Genomic DNA, 22,117 nt, shown 5'->3' on the forward strand with positions numbered 1-22,117 from the left:
TGGTGCTGCGGCAGAAGCACCAGGTTGTAGAGTCGGCTGAGGAAGATTCCTCAGTTTAACCAAGACAAGGGGGGGATGTTGGGAAAAAAAAAATGAAATACCTTGATGAATGTTGTAAGAACTCTGCATTTTGATAGAAAACTCTGTTTAAAATGTTGATTTAGATTTACTTGCTAAGCTTGCCTGTTCTGCCTGATTGTATCTACCACACATGGATGATTAACCTAGTTGAAATGTTAAGAATTGAAGTGCTGTAAACCTCCTTCCTGGACCCTGGACCCCTGACTCAGTTGGTTTACAATGTGTCCTGTAGGCCTGTTTACATACCAGATAACCGATAAGGAACAAAAGAGGGAGGTTGCGCCAGGCTTACACCAGATCTACCCTTCCTGGAAAAGATGTTTAACCGAAACTATAGCTTTTAGAAGATGATTGATTAAAGTGTCTGCTGAGGAATGCTTTTTGTGTAATGACTGTGTGGGCCTATATAATCTGTACCTGAAACTGAATGGGGGTCGATCGTTCGGACCAGCCTTGCATGTCTCGGGAAGCCGGTCGACCCCAGCTAGCTGGAAAGTAAAGACTCTGCTTGATTTTTACATCTCCAATCCCGTGTATTTGTTACCTGGAGGGGACCCATCGAGTCACGGACCCTAACAATACATTTTATACAATAAATCTTAATCATATTTAGAACCCCTCAATCATCTGCAATCCCATAGCCTTCCCCCACCCCCAGTTTCATGCATTCTGTCATATATGTTAAGGCCTATCAAATCAAGTTTCTATTGTTAAACAAACAATCCTCTGTAATTCTAGTTCTAAGGGATAAGATGTCCCTTGGTGTGAGTTTGTTTATCCACTGGAGTCTAGTCAGCCTATCTAGAGTCACTATATAAATATAATTAATATGTAGTGTGATATATAATAAACATACAAATGTAGATTATACAAGCTTATAGAACTTAAAATAATATACTTTTATTGAATATTTGTGCATTTCATACATCTTAATCATAGTTAAATTCTCCCTTCTAGCTGCACCCCCACATAGCACTCCAGATTTCATGTTTTCCATCATATATGTTAGGGCCTACCAAGTCAAGTTTCTATCCCTAGATGTCCCTAGGTGTAAGTTCATTCACTGGAGCCTGGTATAATGCCACTGTTAAAGATCAGCTCTCCCTCACCCAGCAGTGATCAGTTGTCAATAGAGTTCTTCAGCTAAGGTTGAGGCTTCTCACCCTTTTCTCATTTGTATGGGTTTTTGTCTAATTTGAGTTTGCATGAATCATGTGCATGCTGTTACCTTTGCTGTGAGTTCATATGAGCAAGTTCCCAGCCATCTAGAAAACACTGTTTCCTTGTGATCATCCACCATTCTGGTTCTTATAAACTTTCTTCGCCCATTTCCATAGTGGTTTCTGAGCCCTGGATGGCAAAGGCTTAATATATGAATCTCAAAGGGTAGAGAGACAGCTCAGCAGTTAAAAGCACTGATTGCTCTTACAGAGGACCCAGGTTCCCATCCTAGTATAATGGAAATGGTAATTAAGAACTTTGGAGGAGGAAGAGCTCCTACACAAGAGATAAGACAGGGGAGATAAGCTGGAGTCTTCTCCCCCACCTCCTGTAGTTACACTGGCTAGAAGTCTTTTGTTCTCCAAAGTTTAGAAAACTCTGAGATAAGAGAGAGGCTTGGGGGAGGTGAGCAGGTATCTTCCTCCATCCTGCCCTCTATGGTCAACTGGAAGGAAGTCTTTGTAATGCCTGCAGCCATAACCTTGTATGGCCTGCAGCCATAACCTTGCTTATATCACATGTACCTTTTAGTTAATTACCACCTATACGTTGTTTTGTCTTTTACTTGTATTTCCTCACATGAGTATAAAAACCCCTAAAACTGGAGGGGGGACTGGCTCCTTTACAGAAGGATCCCTGGGTCAGTCCGCTAGTGTAAAATTAAATCCCTCTCCTCACCTGACTTTGGCTGTTGGTCTCTGATTTTCCCATAACACTAGCATCCTAAGGGCAGCTAACAATCCTCTGTAATTCTAGCTCTAAGGGATCTGATGCCCTCTTCTGACCCTCGTGGGCATTGCTTGACATGGGTGCACTTGCATACATGCAGGCAATACATTCATACACATAAAATAAAAATAATAAATAAAATATTTAAAAATATATGTATCCTATTTAAGGACACACACTGGCCAGTTGTGGATTTCTGTGTTAATCACCATCTGTTACATGAGGAAGCTTCACTGGTGAGAGTTGAGCTGCATTAATATTCTATCTGTCCTGCTATCTTCCCTGAGTCTTAGGCATAGAAGTTGCATTGTAGATGTGTCACTTGGGATGGGCATCTCACAGACACTTTATTCTTTGAATATGAACAGATGAGGAACTCTGTACTAGTCTCCAACTGTTGCAGAAAGAAGCTTCTTTGATGAGTGGTGAGAGGTATCCTTGTCTGTAAATATAAGGATCCATATTTAGCTTACAGTAAGAGATTCATTTGTCTAGGGATATGATAGAAAAGGCTTTTCTCTAAGATCTATGACTTCTCCAGGCATGTGTATTTGGCTATACTTAAAGTATTACACATGAGTTCCCTCCCAATGAGTGGGCTTTTAAGTCTCTTTGGATAGCTGTTGACTACCCCCAAGACAAAAGTGCCACTACTGCACCAATAGAGATAGTTTGCTATGCAGGTCATTGTTGTGGTTAATGATTTGCTTTGATGAAATTTACCTGTTATAAAATTTGATAATGTTTGAGTCAGTTCATTTTTCTCCTCAGAATGAGAAATTAATTGTGTAAAGCGATTTAAAAGAAATTGTCATTATATAATTGTTCCTTTTTAAAAATATATGCAAAAACACACGGGCACATAGATTTAGTTTCAATTTAACATGCTTCCATATTATAAAACCTGTTTTGATATTAAAATAATTAAGAGTCTCACTTATAAACTTTGAATTGTAGAAGTCTGAATATTGTAGGGCAAAGTAGGCCTATGAGAGAAGGCTTTAGAAAGCTCAAAAGGAAAAAAAAAAAAATGCCTGCAATTCAATGATCTGGGGACTTTGCATAAACACATACAAAGTAGTCCTGGAAAAGGAGACTGCAGAAAGAACATGGAAAATTCAATTGTTTTCTGTTTTAAACCAAAGAAAGCAAGTTTACAGCAGTATGGAAAATCTGAGATTGTTTTTAATTCTGGTGAGGGATAGCTCAATCTAAGTGCTTTCAGATACTTCATCTTATCACCTTAACCTGTCACTCACCCAGAATAGAAGGTTTCTATGTCATGAAACTCTTTTCCTGTGACTTTAGAGGCTTTTAAATTCATGGAATATATATGTATAATCCTTGTCCAAATTTAACCACATTTTTCATTTAATCGTGCCAACATAAAACATCTGAAAGAAAACGAGAGCTGAAACTGCTCTCTGGGTTAGCAGAGCATGAGCAAAGGATGTGAAAGCATAGTCTGTTTTGAAACTGTATTTGTAGGTTTGATATCAGTAAAACATACTGAAATGAAAATTGAAAGTTTTTATACACATCACCAAGCAATAGAACTATTTTTGACTGAAATAATTTTCTAGTTGAAATATATATGTTAAAGTAGAAAGAATCATTATTGTCCTCTTAGAAACAAATTTCTTCATTCCAGCTATGAATGAGAATAAACAACTGAAGTTTTTAGAGACACAAAAACATGGAAGCTTTAATTAAATGAAATCTTGTTGTGGTACAAATGAAGTCAATGCAAATCAGATTCAGGTTACTTGACCTTGACAAGTTAGAGTGCTTACCTGAGTGTTGTACTTGCTCTTTTGTTTATTGCACATAATTTATTAAAATATCTTTCATTCCTTTCTATATTATTTATAGTGTTTTATTAAATAGAGAGTAAATGCTTAAGAACATAGTATAGTATTATACAGTATCATCTGGATTAACACATAAAAATCCTCCAAAGGCATAATAGGTCAAAAGCAATAGAATGCCATTTTTGTGACCTTAATAATTTGAGGAATTGGCTAAGTTTCAATGGTAAACTGTCATCTGGTAACTTAGGGACTTGGATTTCATGATTTTGAGATTGACACCTATCCAATGGTAAGACTTTTCTTTTTTTGTGTTTTGTTCATGGACCTACACTTTACTCTAGTGAAGCCTAAAGCTAGTTTCCAAGTATACATTTAAAAAAATACACCTAGCCAGGCATGGTGGTGCAATCCTTTAATTCTAGTACTTGGGAAGCAAAGTCAGGGAGGATTCTGAGTTCTAGACCAGTTTTTTTTTTTGTTGTTGTTGTTGTTGTTGTTTTTAATTTTTACAAAAACTTTATTGAGAATTTCATACATGCATATAAGGTGTTTTGATCAAATCCATGCCCACTCCCTCCCCCCCAACATTCCCCTCTCTGAAAAGATAGCCCTAAAATCTTTTAAGAATTAGATATAAGCTCCTAAATACTTTTGACAGTTTTGGCCTTTGGGACAGAGTATGTTGCTAACAGGCCCAAGGACATTTTGACTTTTAGCCAAGAAACTGGCTATATTTCTTTGGGGTCATTTTACCTTGACTGCCTAGCCAATTCCTACCTCCTATTCTTATCACGCCATCCTCTGAAGGGGTTACCCAAATTGCCAATAGGAAATAGGCACGCAGACCAATCTGGCTTCTTCCATGCTGAACAGGGACGTAGGGTGAGGCAAACGGGGTACCCCCTCAGTGGGTCTATTTAAAAGACTTCCAAATTGCATACCTGTCGCCTCTAGGGGGAGAAGAAAGTCCTTGAATCATGAATGGGAGATGTGAAGGAGAAGTAAAGGCAAGAGTAATTAGCATTACAAGTTCTAGACAGGGAACTAGAAAAAAGTCAGAACAGGGCAATTTTCAAATGTTCATATGAGAGTCCACTGGAGTTTCTTGACAAGGGCTTCCAAAAGCATCCCTTTATTGGGTTCTTCCTCATTTTTCTTTTGTCTTCCAAGGCTGGACTAGTTGGCTGGGAAGAGTGGCTGGATACTCAGGTGAGGGTCCAGTGACCCTGCTTGGCACTCCTTTAATGGATGAGCACAATTGTCAACAAGACCAGTTGTGATTATGTTTAGCAATCAGGCTCAGTGGAAGTCATGATGATGGCAGTTATTTCATGCAGAAGGGACTGCTGTATAGCATCATCTTATTAAAAGGACCTGGAGTTTAAAAGGATTTGTTGCTACGAGCCACATATGAGGGAGAACATACGTTGTTCATTTTTCTGAGTCTGTGTTACTTCGCTTAATATAAAGGTTTCTAGATCCATCCATTTACCTGCAAATTTCATTATTTCATCTTTCTTTACTGCTGAGTAGAACTCCATTGTATAAATATACCAATCTACACATAGCTAGTTCCAAGCCAGCCAGGGATACATAGTGAGACTTTGTCTCTAACATAGGTTAGAAAGGAAATTAATTATACTGCATAAGTTACACACACAGACACACACACACAATAAATTTATGATTATTCTAAAGTCTGTGTTTAAGTTAGCAATAAGCACCCAGTTCAGTTCTAACAACTACCATAATTATGAAGTAGCGATGAAGGCAAACATTATTTTTAAGGGCTGTGAAGCAGAATAACCAAGGTGTGTTGACAACCCTTATCAATGAAGGAAATGGTAAATTTCAATGGTGATAAAATAGAGATTATAGTTTGCGCTCACTTAAACTAATGAACTACCTACAAACCCCCCAAAGGCTAAGAATTTTGGCCTTGTTGGTGCCAAACAACCAGGAGGGAAGGGAAGGCATGGAGAAAATTCTTGTCCCTGATAGAAACCTTGTTTTCACTATGATGTCATGTCACGTTGACAGTGATCCTGACATACAGCCTTGAGGGAAATACTGTAATGGCAATGTGTGCTTGGGTTGGTAGTAAGAAAATGCAACTGGGATACTATATCTGTTGATTGACTTGGTGGACATTTTCTTCCAGGATTTACCATGGACTAGGTGCTCAGGATAATATTCTCAATGGATAGCTAATCTGATTCACAGAGGTTGCATAATTATTGAGGTAGTAGAATGAATAATAAATGCACAATGAGCAACAATATAGTAAGTCACAAACTATGACAGATGCTATTGGATACCAAGGCACACATACTTAGATTTCTTGTTTCATGACTTTGTAGATCCTTGAAGTTATGCCACATATTCAGAAGGTCAGAATTACTAAAAACAAAGTAAGATCTTGGTTTTAGGGATCGGATGAGCCAAACCTAAATAAAACCATCAAATTCTTAGCATAGGCCTGATATATGGCAATGGGAATGGGAGCACTGTGTTTTGTGGAAAATATCTTCTAGAATAACTCTGGGGGGAATTATCACACCAGATGTCATATTATATTACAGAGCTATAGTCATAAAAACTACATGGTATTAGCACAAAACTAGACACATAGATCAATAGAACACAATAGAAGACCCAAACATGAATACATGCAATTTCAGCCACCTGATATTTGACAAAGGTGTTAAGAACACACAATGGAGGAAAGATAGAATCTTCAACAAATGGTGTTGGCAAAACTGGATCTCAACCTGCATAAGAATGAAACAATATCTTTATCTTTCACACTGCACAAAAGTCTACTAGTTCTAAAAGACAACCTAGAGGTTTGATAATAGCCTGTGTTATTTGGGGAGTCTCCTTGACCATCCTTACCAACAATTAAAAGGGAGGTCTCTTCTGTCTGGCACTGTGTTCCTTACCAAGCAGCTCCCAGGTATAGATAGATAGATAGATAGATAGATAGATAGATAGATAGATAGACAGATAGATAGATAGATAGATAGATAGATATAGCTATAGCTGTAGCTATAGCTATGCATATATATTAATGTTCAGACACTTTATGTGTGTTTCTCATGGGATTTTGAAGGTATCTAATTTCCTTCTGGGTCTCCTAGCCCCCCAAGATTCATTCATCTCTTCTTTCTCCCATCTGGCCTCCCTTCTCCCTCCTTAGTCCTAGCGCTCCCATTACCCCTACCCTCCCCCTAGTAATCTGAGATCTGGTATGGTGATCCTCCCAAGAGTGAATTATTTTTGCTCTTTAAACTTAGCCTTTCCAAATATTGGTTTTACTCTTTGATTTATTTTTAGTTGTAGTAACAAAACATGGGACTCAAATTACTACTATAACATTAATATATAGAACAAACATTGGTTTCAGTCTTATGAATATCAAAGAGACATTGCAAGAAACAAGTAACAAAGGCTTAGGGAGATGACTCAGTTGTGTTGTAGTGCCTGCCATAGGACTATGAGCGCCTGAGTTCAGATCCCCAGCATTGATTCAATCAAGAGAAATAACAATAGGAAGCCTGGTAAGGCACCAGTAAATCTAGTGCTGAGGAGGTGGAGAAAGAAGTATGTTTGTGCCTTGTTGAATAGCTAGTCTTGACAAATTGGAGAGCTCAGTGTTCATTGAGAGATCCGGTCTCAATAAATAAATAAATAAATAAATAAATAAATAAATAAATAAGTACCACGAGGGGAAAACCCATGGAAGGCCTCTGGCTTTCAGAAACAAATACATACACATGCATGCACATAAACCTGAACATAAACACAAGCACACACCACACACACACACACACACACACACACATGCACACACCACAGTGATTAACCATGTTCAGAATGGTTGTTGTGACAAAGAAGATGAGTCAGCTTCTGATAGAGCCCAAATGAATCCTGATAATGTCAAAGAAAAGGAAAGTGATTCATCTTGAAAGTCAGAAAAAATAAAATAAAATAACCATCATTGAGATACAGTTTGGGTGGGAATTTTTGTAATGAATAGCATTTCCCCAGTAGGTACCCAAGGAAATAATAATGCAGAGAACACTGTAAACAGGAAGAGGACAGACACCCTTGAAAATGAATGTACTATGCTGTCTATAGCACAGGGACCTTGAGGGAGAATAAAACAGGGATTAAGACTGGAAAAAGCACAACAGGATCTGATCTCAGAGGACCTTGGCATTCTGCGGAGAGTTTGGTGCTCATGAACACCTACCCTTGCTGGCAAAAAACATAAACTTGATGGTAGCTTAACACAGAGAGAGCAGGCAGAGAGGACAGTTAGATCACTATTGCAGCTGAAGGGCAATGTTTCTGAACAAAAGGCAATGGCTACAGACAGGAAATAAGTGGACTAACTAAAGAGATAATTTGAATTTATAAATAACAAACCATTACAGCCAATCTGTTTCAGGAATAAATGAAGAGGAAGATGACCACTCTTTTCTGCTGAGTTAACCTAGACATCAGGTGTTGGAGCTGTGTAAAACAAGGTAGAAAACAAAGGCAGACTGAGGAGGATAACAGACTCAGTTTGACGAATTCTAGGTTTGCTGCAAGAGCAAAACATGCATTTGACACTCCTAGAAACCATCATCGGCATGAGTCTGAAACCTCAGAAGAGGGCATGAATTGAGCTACAGATCTTTGGAGAAATACTTGGAAACTGTAAGTAAAATCAGTTATGAAAGAATCGTCAAATAGAATATCAATAAGAAACTCACCTAGAAAAGCCAATCCACTGAGCAATCACAACCTTCACACACTACATGCAAATTTTTACAGTTTAACTAAATGATAGGTAAGAAAAGAAGACATATTAAAAGACACATTAGGTTAAGGCTTTTAAAAGAATGCCTTGCTGCTTTCTCGGAGGCCAGATTAAAATTCAGGTTTTATTTTTCTCTTTTGTGTATTTATTCTTCCTTTTAGATGATGACAAGAGTGTTACCATCAGTGCCTATGTTGTAAGAATGAAAGATAACAGGGAGAGACTTTGTTATGTAATTGGTGAGTACTGTCTTACACACAGTAGAGTTTCTGTTAACACTTGCAGAATGAATACATGAAGAAAATGGGTATGTCAGCTCTATTGTATTTTTTACACTTCACTGAGAAGAGAATCTTCTATAAGACTTTATTTCTGGTCATTAGATATTTACTTTTCTCAACAATTCCCTTTGATAATGCTCTTTCTAAATCTATGTCTTTTCACGATTCTTCATCTGAAGTTCTGGACTTAATCATACTGGCTTCTTTTTTCTTAGTTTTTGAATATCCTAGTAATAGTTGATTGGGTGGGACAAAGCAGGTTTATGAGCCCCAAATCCATTTTATTAAATTGTGTGGAGTTTTTTGGTTTTTGTTTTGTTTTGGTTTTTTTTTTTTTTTTTTTTTTTTTTTTGAGACAGCGTCTCTCTGTAGCCCCAGTTGGCCTAGAACTTGCTTTGTAGTTCAGGCTGGCCCTTACCTCAGAGAGATTTGCCTACCTCTGCCTCCCCAGTGCTGGGCTAAAATGTATTTAACTCATTCTTTGATAATGTAGACAAGGTATTTTGATCATATTCTGCCCTCTTCTCCCTGTAGTTCTCATATGCCCCCTTCTCACTTCACTTCAGGTTTTTTTATTTATTTATTTTTAATAACCCACTATGTCCAGTTAGTGCTGCCTGAGGATGCACATAGGTACAGGGCCATTTACCAGAGCATGGCAAATTACCATGGGCCACAATCCTGAAAGAAATGGACTCTCCCTCTTCCAGAAACTATTTAATGCCAATAGCTCCATAGGTAGGAGTAGCCACTCATGAGCCCCTCCACAATCTATGCTATAACTTTGGCAGGCCTGATCTTAAGCAGATTTTGTACAGGCAACCAAAGCTGCTGTGAGTTCACACTGTTTCACCTATAGGATCCAACTCTGGTTTTGAACTTTGACATACTTAGCTTCCTCAGATTGATTAATCTTACTAACATTTCCATTCTTTTCCCTTAAGAAAGAGAATTTAATTTCATCAAGTTGTGATTGTTTTCTTAAGGTTTTATTCTTCTGTTAGAAGCCCAGTGAATTTTTGCCTATGAGTGAAAAATAAAACCTGATGTCTGGCATGCAGAATTTTACCTTTATCCTAGCATGTAAGCTCTCCATACTTCAGAAATGCTCTGTAGAGAATTTTCATTTGATACGTGCCTGTCACTACCTGTCCATCTTTATTTAAAATTGCTTTTAGTTGACTAAAGAAAACCTTATTAACATTAATTTTCTGGTTGAATGATTCATGATTTAGACTAGATTTAGGCTATGGTTATTTCATGTGTTCTTACCATATTATCTTTAATTCAGTTTTCTTCCCAAACAGGCCCATCACTACACTTTCATAATGGGTTGATGAAACATTAAGTTCACTAATCATTGTAGAATCCTTTTGTTTTCTAAGCCACTCCTCCAGTTTCAATTGCTGATTTATAGTTGTCAGGTGTTTCCATGGCACTTTAACTCTGGCCCTTACATTGGACCTCCAGGTGCTCCAAATACATCATTCAAAAGGCATATTGGAGCGTATTTGCATAGTGGTATGATTATTTTCCCAAAGAAGAATAGGATAATTATAGATAATAAGATGTTTACGATACATTGAAATATATATGTGTCTCTGTTCTTAATGAGCAAGCTTGTGAAGATAAAAATATTAAAGAAAGTAAGCAACCAAGTAAGACAGAATCTTAACAGTTTGTCAGTTGGTTTGTATTAGAAAGAAATTACATGCTAAAGGGTTTTGTGAGAACATAGAGAGATAGGTAAAATTATTTAATGGACAAAGCAGAAAAATATTGGATGATAAAAATTATAAGAAAATGATCAGTTTTTAATTAATAATTTTTTTATGTTTAAAGAAAAAGAGTCAGTGCAGTGGCTCAGCAAGTGAGGGCACCTGCCACCATGAAGAACAACCTGATTTTGATAACTGGAGCCAAAATGGTGGAATGGTACATTTTAACATAGATGTGCACATAGACACAAATAGAAAAACTGTGAAACAAGGCACTATTAACACTTGAAAGTGCTTAAATGGTGCTTTATCAATTGTTTTTAATTCTTCACTGATATATTTTTTAATGTATCCATATCCAAGTTCAGAGAAGACTGAAAAAATAACATGTGATCCCACCCTATATGAGACTCTAGACTGCAAATGAGGAATAAATGATGGATGGCATTTGTTTTCTTCCATTTTTGCATATCAGTGACAGAAATTATGAGTACTTACTATGAATTTCCTGAATGTACATGGTGAACAAAAGAAATTAAAATGACTATTAATATTTTTAAAAATTTATTTTTTATTTTACGTGTATGAATGTTTTGCTTGCATTTATGCAAGTGTACCTGAAATGCTTATCCAGACAGAAGAAGGTGTCAGATCCCCGTTATGGTATTATGGATGGTTATCAACCACCATGTGCGTTCTGGGAACTGAACCTGGGTCCTCTGTAAGAGCAGCAAGTGCTCTTAACTGCTGAGCCATCTCTCCAGACCCTCAAATGGATACTCTGCTCATGGTGCTGGTTAAGATAAATCCTGAATGATACTTTCATCTGTTCTAAGGTTTCAAAATATTGTATTGGCTACAATGGTGAGGACTAGGCAGGACATTAGAAGTACTTGATGCACAAAATGTGGTGATTTTTAAAAAATAAATGTTCAAAAATTGAGAATTGATCAAATGAATCAAATATACACAAAAATGGAATTTGGGGGACTGGAGAGATGGCTCAGCCGTTAAGAGCACTGACTGCTCTTGCAGAGGACCCGGGTGCAAGTTCCAACACCCACATGGCAGCTATGAACCATCCTTAACTCCAGTTCCAGAGAAATCTGAAGCCTTCTTCTGACCTCTGTGGCACTGCATGACATCGGTGCACTCACACACATGCAGGCAATACACTCATATACATAAAATAATAAATAAAATATTTTAAAAATTGAGTTTGGCTACTATGGTATATTTCCAATCTAGATTTAATATTTTTAAATATTTTATTATTTTTATTTTATGTGTATGAATTTATTGCCTGCATGTGTGTAAGTGCACCTATGCAATGCCCATGGAGGTCAGAAGAGGGCATTGGATCCCCTGGAACTAGAGTTAGGGATGGTTGTTAGCCACTATGTGGGTGCTGGGAATTAAACCCAGGTCCTCTGCAAGAGCATTCAGTTCTCTTAATCACTGAGCCATCTCTCCAACCCTAGATATATTATTTTCAAAGCCCCTAAATAAGCTTTAACTGAATATTTAATGCTTTAGTAAATAAAATAAAACATAATTATTTGTACATATGTATAAAATCACTTGAATATATAGTAACATATTAACGTGGGTTAATTTCTGGGTAGTATTAGTCTTCATTTTTTTCTTTTGTACTTTTTTATTTCCTAAATTACTTGCAGGGAATATTATTATTTTTGTTACTAAATGTCTGATACAAGAAAATTCCATTCCACAGTACTCATTCTTTAATGTTACTGTAGAAATCCAAAGATGCTTGGTGTCCTATAGAATCACTATATAGTCCTTCCTCAACTGAATACTCCATATGTGCCCTAAAAGTCCATTACAAACTTGTCCATGATGTGGTGATGCAGCCTCAGTTCAAGTCTTCCGTTCCCTCATAGACAGACCCTAGAAAGCAATACCATGTAGTTTGAAATCATCAGAAATTTCAGTGTTAATAAAAAGACAATTATATAATTCAATGATCTCTCTTCCATTTCTGTCAACAGAAATCCAAGAGCCAAAACCAATATCAGACAGAGTGCCAAAAATATAATGAACACAACTTGTGTGGAGGCTGGAGGACACCTTGGGATGATACACGTTTCATCTAAAGAGGTTGTGCATAAGACTAGAGCAATAATGGAAAACGAAGCAGACAGCCTATGGTTGAACTGAGTGGGAACAACTGGTTTGGAAAGTTGACAACCTACATCAAAGCTAAAAGCAACAAAATGCCAGTTGTAACCTGCTGAGAAAATAACAATGACAGAAAAGAGAAAATGATCTGGCTTGGCCTAGTTGGAAATAGTCTGGTTTTCCTGAGAGTTCAGACTGATGGTTGCCAATTTAAAGACAAAAAGAATTAGGATTAGTGCCAGACTGAAAATGCACCCTAAAAAAATTCTTTAATTTTTCAAAGAATAGAAAACAGTGTTCATCTGATAAATGAGCTTTTTCCCTCTGGCATATTTTGCTGTATGTACAGAAAGTTGACCCATCAGTAAATCATTATTGCATATGTCAGAAATTTTAAAAAAGTTTCCAGGATCAATTGTTTATCTTTATAGGCTTATCAGAATGATGAATTTCAATTCATTATGAGTTCAAAAACTTTGTTCTTCTGAGAAGCATCCACCTTTCAGTGCATATTCTATGTTAATTTATTCACTTACTGTTTTGAACATCTACCAATAGAATTGGCTCTTAAAACACAGAAATGGACATTATGGCAGTTTTTGTTATAAAGTTGTCATGAACTAATAAAGAACAGATAGTGATTTAAAATATAACATCTGAGTGTAGTATGTAAATACAAATTCAGAAAGACACAGTAGTTTAATGGTTAAGACTATCTTGCTTTTGTTCACAGCCATCTTTCATCACTTCTTATTTGGGTATCTTTCTTAAAATTTTAATTTAATTTATTTTTATTGTATGTGTATAAGTATTATGCCTGCATGTATGTAAGTGCACCTGTGTCATGCAGTGCTGTGGAGGAGAGAAGAATATGTTGGATCCCTTGGAACTAGAGTTACAGATGGTTCTTAGCCTCCATGTGGGTGCTGGGATTCGAATTCTGGTTTTCTGTAATAACAGCCAGTGCTCTGAACTGCTGAGCCATCTCTCCAGCCCTATATGGGTATCTTTAGATCAGTCATTTAAACTCCCTTTCCTCAGTATCCCACACTTGAAATAAAATAATTTTATTTTCTAGATGAAGATTAAATATATCTATTTATGGCTTACATGTATGTAAATGACTATGCATATTTCATACATGCCAATCAATATATGTAAAGAACAAAGTTCATTAGGCATTATGGGAATGCTCGAATTATGTTTCAAAAAATAAGTATTCCTGATGAGGGCAAGAAAAAAAATGCCTCTAAGGACGATTTGTCAGGAAATTTATAACAGAGGAAGATTGTAAAGATGACTTAGAATTTCTAAGAGGGAAGAATGAAAATACAACCTACAAGTATTCTATGTTTGAATGATCATTTTTAAGCAAAAATGCATGTGCAATTAAATGAACAAAAACCTAAAACTAGTCTGATAAGTGGGATCTGGTAGATACATATGGGGAGGTCAAGTTTACACTGTACTATAAGGAGTAATGTGCATTAAAGTCGGCTTTCGTCTTGGGAAAGTCTAAGGAATAGATTAGTTAATGCTCTTGCCCTATGTACACAATGGATTTCCATTCTGCTTATTTCCAAACCAGATTTAATCAATTTATTCTGATTTTTGCAGTGTCTCAGTCACCTAATATGTAAGTAAATTTACTAGATTTGCATCTAAAAGTTTGTGATTCCTAATGAATCATTTATATTCTGGGAGACAGTAGCATGTCTTTTATTAAATTTTGAGGAATAGATCCCCAAATCTTGAAATTAAACTTACAGATTAAAAGCTCCTTGAGGGCTGTGCCTATGTTTTCTTCATCTTAGTATTCAATTCCACAAGCCTCCATGATGAAGTAGTTCCTGTGTTATGTGCATTTTAATGAAATAACTGTCAACTGAAGCTAGACCAAGGTGCTACAAGCAGATTATATATCAGACTGCCATTCAGCACTATTTTGATATATATGGGTGTCTTGCTACTGTTATTTTCCTTTGACTATTTCCAGTTATTTTGGTGACTATTAGAATGGAACACAGAGCACTAAGAAAATAATTTATTTTGGACAGCTCATGGTTATATGTCATTAATAAGAAAGATTATGTACTGGTATATGTCTTAGACTGATCCCATGACTAACAAAGACAATGGCCATCACAAAACTTCATGTTGTCTTGCATTAACTTGTGCATATAGCAAATATATTTAAAATTTTCGTACTGCACACATAAAACTCAGAATTTATATAGGTCATAGAACTTTATTTTCATTTTATATTAGCCCTCTGGTTTTGATTCAGACTAAATGAAATCCGTAGCTTATGCCCTGGGAAATGAAATTGCATGTCTTAAAAATATATTTAATTTGTATTTTCCCATAATGTTTAGATATTTCAGTAGCCTAATGGATACCATAAGTTACTCTAATGAAGTCCATGGGTAGTTTTTGTGCCATAGTCTAAGGAATTTTGACATTTTCATAATTAACCAAAGCCTAGGGATTTAGATTTCAGTCTTTTGGCCAACATTGAATTCTTAAATGTGATTAAGAAGCTGATTTTTCATTTGAGAACTCAGCTTTAGTTGCCAGAAACCATGCTCACTAAATTATTTGGTTTTTAAGCATTTCCTCATGACTAGGAGAAATAATTTCCATAAATTAACGTGTTTTGAGTGGCTAAATAGTCTCTATATCACTGTTCTTTCTAGGCAACATTCCCTTGCCTTTGCATGGTAACTTTCATTTTCCAGATTGCAGCACACCTGTCACTTCCAAGAAACTTTTTCTGAAGGATCTGTGTAGTATCCACTAGAACAATATCTACCTGAAATTTTTAAACAGCTATAATTATCTCATACATGATATTGAACATTAACCTCTAACATTAACTTGCTTAGATTATGGGAACTAGTCAATTGTTTATGGTTTTCATTCTTGGATGGCAACTCAGTCAATTAATTAACAATTAACAATTGTTGATTTTTAAATTTGTTTCCTTTTCTGACACTATTCAATGTTAGAAAAGATTAATGAAAACAAAGAAAATTTATTCTGTTTAAACAGACTATGTAATTAAAAAAAAACTTTGCTGGCTTTCATTTTAACATATGTGTTTTCACAAAGCGTTTTCAAAGGAACAAGTCTCCAATGACTCTGACAGCATTTGTTTTATCTTAATTACCCTTTCCTTTTCACCTTCCTCCTACACATCAGATATACAAAGCTACTACTTACGTTCTCTGCTTCAGAATTCTGCTCTTGTTTGCCACACAGGCCTCTCAACTTTGCTTGTTCAAAACTGGACTCATTATATGTTCATTAGACTCTGTCACTAATGATGTCCCCTCCGATATAATTTATATTGATTATTCTTACCACTTTCTAATATTTCTAAATTAAGATCTAAGAATAGTGCAGAGTCCTCTCTTGGGCTACAACTCTGTAAGTCATCCCTAAAACTGGTTTGCATATATATAATATTCAATAGGGTCAGAAAAGGAAACAACTTCAAACAATTGTCTAATTTCCATAATCTAAGTCAATTATATGTATGCCTATATATACATGTAGGCACATTCAGATTTGTAATATCTGTCTGTATCAGGTATCTGTTCATATATTTATCTGTATGACTACACTGCTTCTTTATCAAATTTAGAAGGGAGAAACCAGTTGCTTCCTCTCATCTTTACCATTTCTATCCCTTGATGGGTTTAGTCAATTTTTGATGAGACATGCTGAATCAATCTCCAATAACTAGCTCTCCCCGCTTTCATTCTGCCTTCTCTGAGTGAATTTTTTCCAACTCTTTTTCCTAGAATTCATCTGTACCTCCACAGTTCCTTAAAGATAATTACCAGTGCCCTCACCTTCCATTTGAAAATGTTGGACTGCTAGCATGGCCTGAATTGTACTCATTTTCCATGGTGGTAAACGTTGTACATACATTGCACTCTCTGAAATGCTTTCAGTGCATTTTTTTTTAATGCCAGGGAACTACTAGTTTTCTGCAAAATTTAGTAAGGTTTCATCTAAAATGAATTTTCAAATCTCTCATATTTTGTTTTCCATTTTTATAGTCTGTGAATATTTTGGCAGTAATAAATACTGGAAAATTATTGTTTTTAGTTTCAGTCTCATTCATAAGGCTAGAATCACATGTTTAAAGGATTTCTTTAAGTCTCTGGCATATCATACAGTGTCTGGCCCACAATTTATGTTCAACATATTTAGTGAAGCAAAAACAAATCACGAAACCAAGAACATTGGCTTGCTTCTATTTAAAACAATTCTAGAATTGGAAATAGGTGATATAAAAAGTCATAGGCACATAAATTTTTGCTTCTGGTTTGCCTTTGTGTGTCAATAAATATTCCATGAGCTTTTCATATAAGGGTGCCCTGGACCATTGCAAACATCATAAGGGACAAGGAGTTGTGTTCATTTCACATGAGGAAACTGGGGCACAGAGGAATTTATTTACCTAAGATATATTTCTTTAGCCCGCATTTCTCTGAAAACAGAGCCAGAGACAGAGGTTTATTCGGTAAAAAAGAAAATTATTGGGGACTATGCAGTAAGAATTCAAGAGACAGGAAAAGGGAACTGAGACTGGGAAAGAGAGAATCAGTATCAGGAAGACTTGCTAAGTTGATCTGTACTTTGTAAAAAGTGCACCTGATCTATATTTCTCTGGACCATCTTTTGAGAGAGTTTACAATGAATGAATATCAGCGAATCTAAAAGCTACCCATTAAAGGAATTGAAAGGGGAAGTGTTATTCTTGGGCCTGTGTATTCTGTTGGTTAAATGTTGTCTTCCATGTTTGTTTCCGGATTGGAACAGCATGCTGTTTCCAGGATTCCCTGGTATTTTATGCCTTATAGAAAGAAGATGGGAAGTAGTAGCAGAACTAGGAGATGGGGATGCTAAAAAATATCCCTGTTGCTGGTTGTATATCCCGATAAGCTATGATAAAACCCTGACACTTGCTTTCACAATTAAGCCCCAATTTGAAAAATAACAATGTTATTAACCCCAAGACAACAAAATGCCTTAACTAACAGAAAACCATGATCTCCATCATGGACCCTGAACATCTTTAAAAGGAGTTAGATATGAGGAACAAAGAGAACTGCAGTTGTATGCTGTTAACTGTATCTCCTGATAGTCAGAATGCCCCTTTGTGGTTCAACATTCTTGACACAACAGACAGGTTTTTCCCACTACATAAAAAACTAAGGCAACAAGGCATTTTGCAGCACATGTGCACTAATGAAGCCTTTCCTTCCTCAAATGTCCTCAGCTTCATCCTATTTGCTTTGTGGTTTTGTCTTCCTTCCCCTTGGAGGTTTTCCATAAATATCCTAAATGAAAGATTTGCACTACTTTGATTTGACAAGGAAGAAAGGTAACCCTCTGTGTAAATATGCTACCTGCCTCATAAATATTCATAAAACCTTCTTTTAACTGTATAGCACAGACTAAAATATGCTGCTGCCCCACTGTGACCTGGATATTCTTCTGACCCTGAGAGGAGGAGCCACGAACCAGCCTCCTTCCCACGCTCTACAAAGAAGCCACTCCCCTTCCCTCTTCCAGCCAATCAGTTGACCATAGCCACTTGGAGGGGAGGGGCTAAAGGTATAAAAGCTGGGAAAACCACCAGGCTGGTCTCTCACCATTTTGGGAGGCTCTCCAGAACCACAGGAATTATGTCTGGGTGTGGACTTTCGTACATAGCCGTGAAGGGGGGGGGGGCATTCATCTCTAAGTAAACTTGCAACCGAACCTCAGTTAGCAAGTCCAATAAACTCGTTAAGATTCTTCAAACCAGGGTTTGGCGAATTATTTTCTCAGGTTGTTGCAGGGACCATGGGAGGAGGGGATTGGATGCCACATGCACCTACCAGCAGTGAATTTGATTTACACCCACTTTGGAACAAAGCACTCTCATCTCTTTTCTGAGTGTTTGCTTTATTTTGGTACTTGGATTTATGATCGAACTGTCTATGTGTCAATTAAATTCTTTCTTTGGGAAGACAAGAACAAAGAGTCTCTGTAATGTTATCATTAAAATAGATGCACCAAAGAAGGAGGCATAAGGGTGCACAGCCAGAATGAGAGGAGGTTGAGTTAATTTGCTGCTTTCTCAATTCTTTGACATCTATGCATATGTTCTAGAGTCAATGGCTCAGTCAAACAAAGCCAAAATATCTAGAAAAGTTGTGTAAAATCTCTATATAGATACAGAATAAAGGTCTGATATATTCATCTGGTGTAGTAAAAGGCCAGGTCCTACAGACTATGCTATCCTTTAACATAGGAACAGCAGCCTTTGTTCAGTTCCACAGCACACATAAAATCACTAAAGAATACATGGATGCCCCTCTTTCTGGACAGTGCAACATGCAAGTCCAAACTTCTGTTCTCTTGAATGTATACTGCTTATTCTAAGGAAATGCTTCTCAATGTCTCTCCATCTTCTACATCCAAAGCCAAGATTGAGATACCTGGATTGATGGCACAGAAGATGCACATGACACAGAGTGTGTGTAGTGGGACCTGATCAGCTGAAGCTCTTAAGGGAACAAAGGAACTAGACAAACCTTCCTCTCAAAACATCTATGGCAACCTCATATGTGGCAAAGTATCATTTCTCATTGTCCCAGTTCATCATCTAGAGATATCCATTAAGGAGCATAGTATTTACAAAAAGTAGTATGTATAATATAAGGAATAGTTTGATGATATAAATTCTCCATGGCCATCTAGATGGCATCTAAGTGTAAATTCTGAATGGTATTATTTTATAAAATGACAACACCATTCAATTAATATTTTATTACATTTAAAAATTCATCTGTGTATATACATTATTTTTGTCTCATCCTTTATATATAATAACAAACCTACACAGACCTTCATCACTTGCTTAGGCTTTCTCTTTTTCTTCCTGTCTATTTTGGAAAATATCTCCATTCCCATATCCTTTTAACATCTTTTACATTCTCATTTTCTTTTTTAAAATAATTAAGAGAAATAGTAGCATTAACAAATAAATTTTCCAGTTGTGAGACTTCTTTTCCTGGGGATGCTAAGCAGTGCTCATTCCTTTTTAAGGTTCTAGTGTCAAGCTAATGTTTGATTAAAGTTTTACTGGGGGAACCAATGAATTTATTGAGCTTACTTACTGAGATAACACAGGGGTTGCTGAGGTGTATGTATCACCTGAGGGTATGCACACTGGAAAGCCTTTACCCAGCATGGGTCATGCCTTCTCTTCCTAGCCTTCCCAGATTGTATATTTTGGCCCTCCCTAAATCCAGAAGGCCATGTGTGATTAGGGCCAAATTACACACAGTTGGCTAAGAGTGGCTGGATAATCTGGTGAGGGTCCAATGACCTTGCATGGCCCTCCTTTAATGAATGAGCACAACCATCAACAAGCCCAATTGTGAAAATGTTTAGCATCAGGCTCAGCTGAAGTCATGATGATGGCAGTTATTTCATGCAGAAGGGACTGCTGTGTAGCATCATCTTATTAAAAGGACCTGGAATTTAAAAGGATGTGGTGCTAGGATCCACATATGACGGAGAAATATGTTGTTTTTCTGAGTCAGTGTTACTTCACTTAGTATAACAGTTTCTAGATCCATCCATTTACCTGCAAATTTCATTATATCATCTTTACTGCTGAATAGAAATCCACTGTGTAAACATACCACATTTTTGTTAACCACTCATCAGTTAACGAGCACTTAGGTTACTTCCATCGCTTAGCTATTGTGAAAAGAGCAGCAACAAACATGGTTGTACAAGTGTCTCTATAATAGGATGAGTTCTTTGGGTATATGCCAAGGAATGGTATTACCAGGTCATATGGTAGGCTCATTTTTAATTTTTTAAGCATTATCCACACTGTTTTCCATAGGGGTTGCATGAATTTGCAATCCTATCAGCAGTGAATGAGCATTCCCCTTTCTCCACATCCTCACCAGCATTTGGTAAAATTTGTTCTCCTGATCTTAGCCAGTCTGATTGGGGTAAGGTGATACCTTGGGGTGGTTTTAATTTGCATTTCCCTAATTACTAGCAGTGTTGAATACTTTTTGAGATGTTTTTTAGCCATCTTTATTTCTTCCTTTGCAAGCTCTCTGTTTAGATCTTTAGCCCATCTTTTAATTGGATCATTTGGTTTCTTGATTCTTTGTTTTTTGAGTTCTTTATATATTATGGATGTTAAACCTCTGTCACATGTGTCACTGGTGAAGATTTTTCCCATTCTGTGGGTTTTCTCTCCACTTTTTTTTTTGATTGTTTCTTTTGCTGTACAGAAGCTTTTTAGTTTAATGAGGTCCTACTTGATGATTGCTGACCTTAATTCCTGAGCAACTTCTGCCCGATTTAGAAAATCCTTTCCTACACCTGTATCTTTTAAGTTACTGCCAACATTTTCTTCTAATAGTTTCAGGGTTTGCAGTTTCACATTGAAGTCTTTGATTCACTTGGAGTTGACTTTTGTGAAAGGTGAAAGATAAGGATCTAGTTTCATTCTTCTGCAGATGGAGATCCAGTTTTGCCAGCACCATTTGTTGAAGATGCTGTCTTTCCTCCATTGTGTGTTTTGGCACCTTTGTCAAATATCAAGTTGCTGAAGTTGCATGTGAACTGGTTTGGATCTTCTGTGATGTTCCTTGATCTATGTGTATATTTTTGTGCCAGCACCATGCTGTTTTTATGACTATAGCTCTGTAGTATACAAATAATCTTAAAATTACTGTGGTCATCCTTTAGTCAACTAGCTTAAGGAACAACATATATATCTAGTCAAGGTTTATATGAGGCTATTTGGTTTTTTTACCCAAGCCTTATCTACATAGCAAATGATATGAAAAGTACCAGACTGGTGGAACTAACCTCCTTGGATGTTTAACAGCCATAGTTTGAGGCCTATACTAATGTGGTCAAAGGGACTTAAAGGACAGTTTTTGCCCCTTGCCCTCCAAGGTCGACTAAGTTCCAGTGTACTATGGAACATTTCTCAAAATGTCCTGTAACTGTGGTGAGTCACCTGTCTTCTTGTTCGGAGAGGCCATGGAGATCACACCAGATAAACTTGAACCAGTGCCCAGTCTACAAAGAGGAGGGTCAACAAAGAGGAAACATCTTATTTCACGCTTCCAATCCAGACATGGTCAAGCAAGACCTTTGACTTACCTTCATATAGATGGAACTGGAAAAAGAAAGGAGTCGGGAGCTCTTCCCAAGCCCATGTGACCCCGAGGAACAGATGCTCAAATGACCTTAAGTGTAAAAATAAATTGATTTTGGGGG

The sequence above is a fragment of the Nannospalax galili genome, unplaced genomic scaffold, assembly GCF_000622305.1.
Source record: "Nannospalax galili isolate Female #2095 unplaced genomic scaffold, S.galili_v1.0 scaffold266, whole genome shotgun sequence".
Lineage (NCBI taxonomy): Eukaryota > Metazoa > Chordata > Mammalia > Rodentia > Spalacidae > Nannospalax > Nannospalax galili.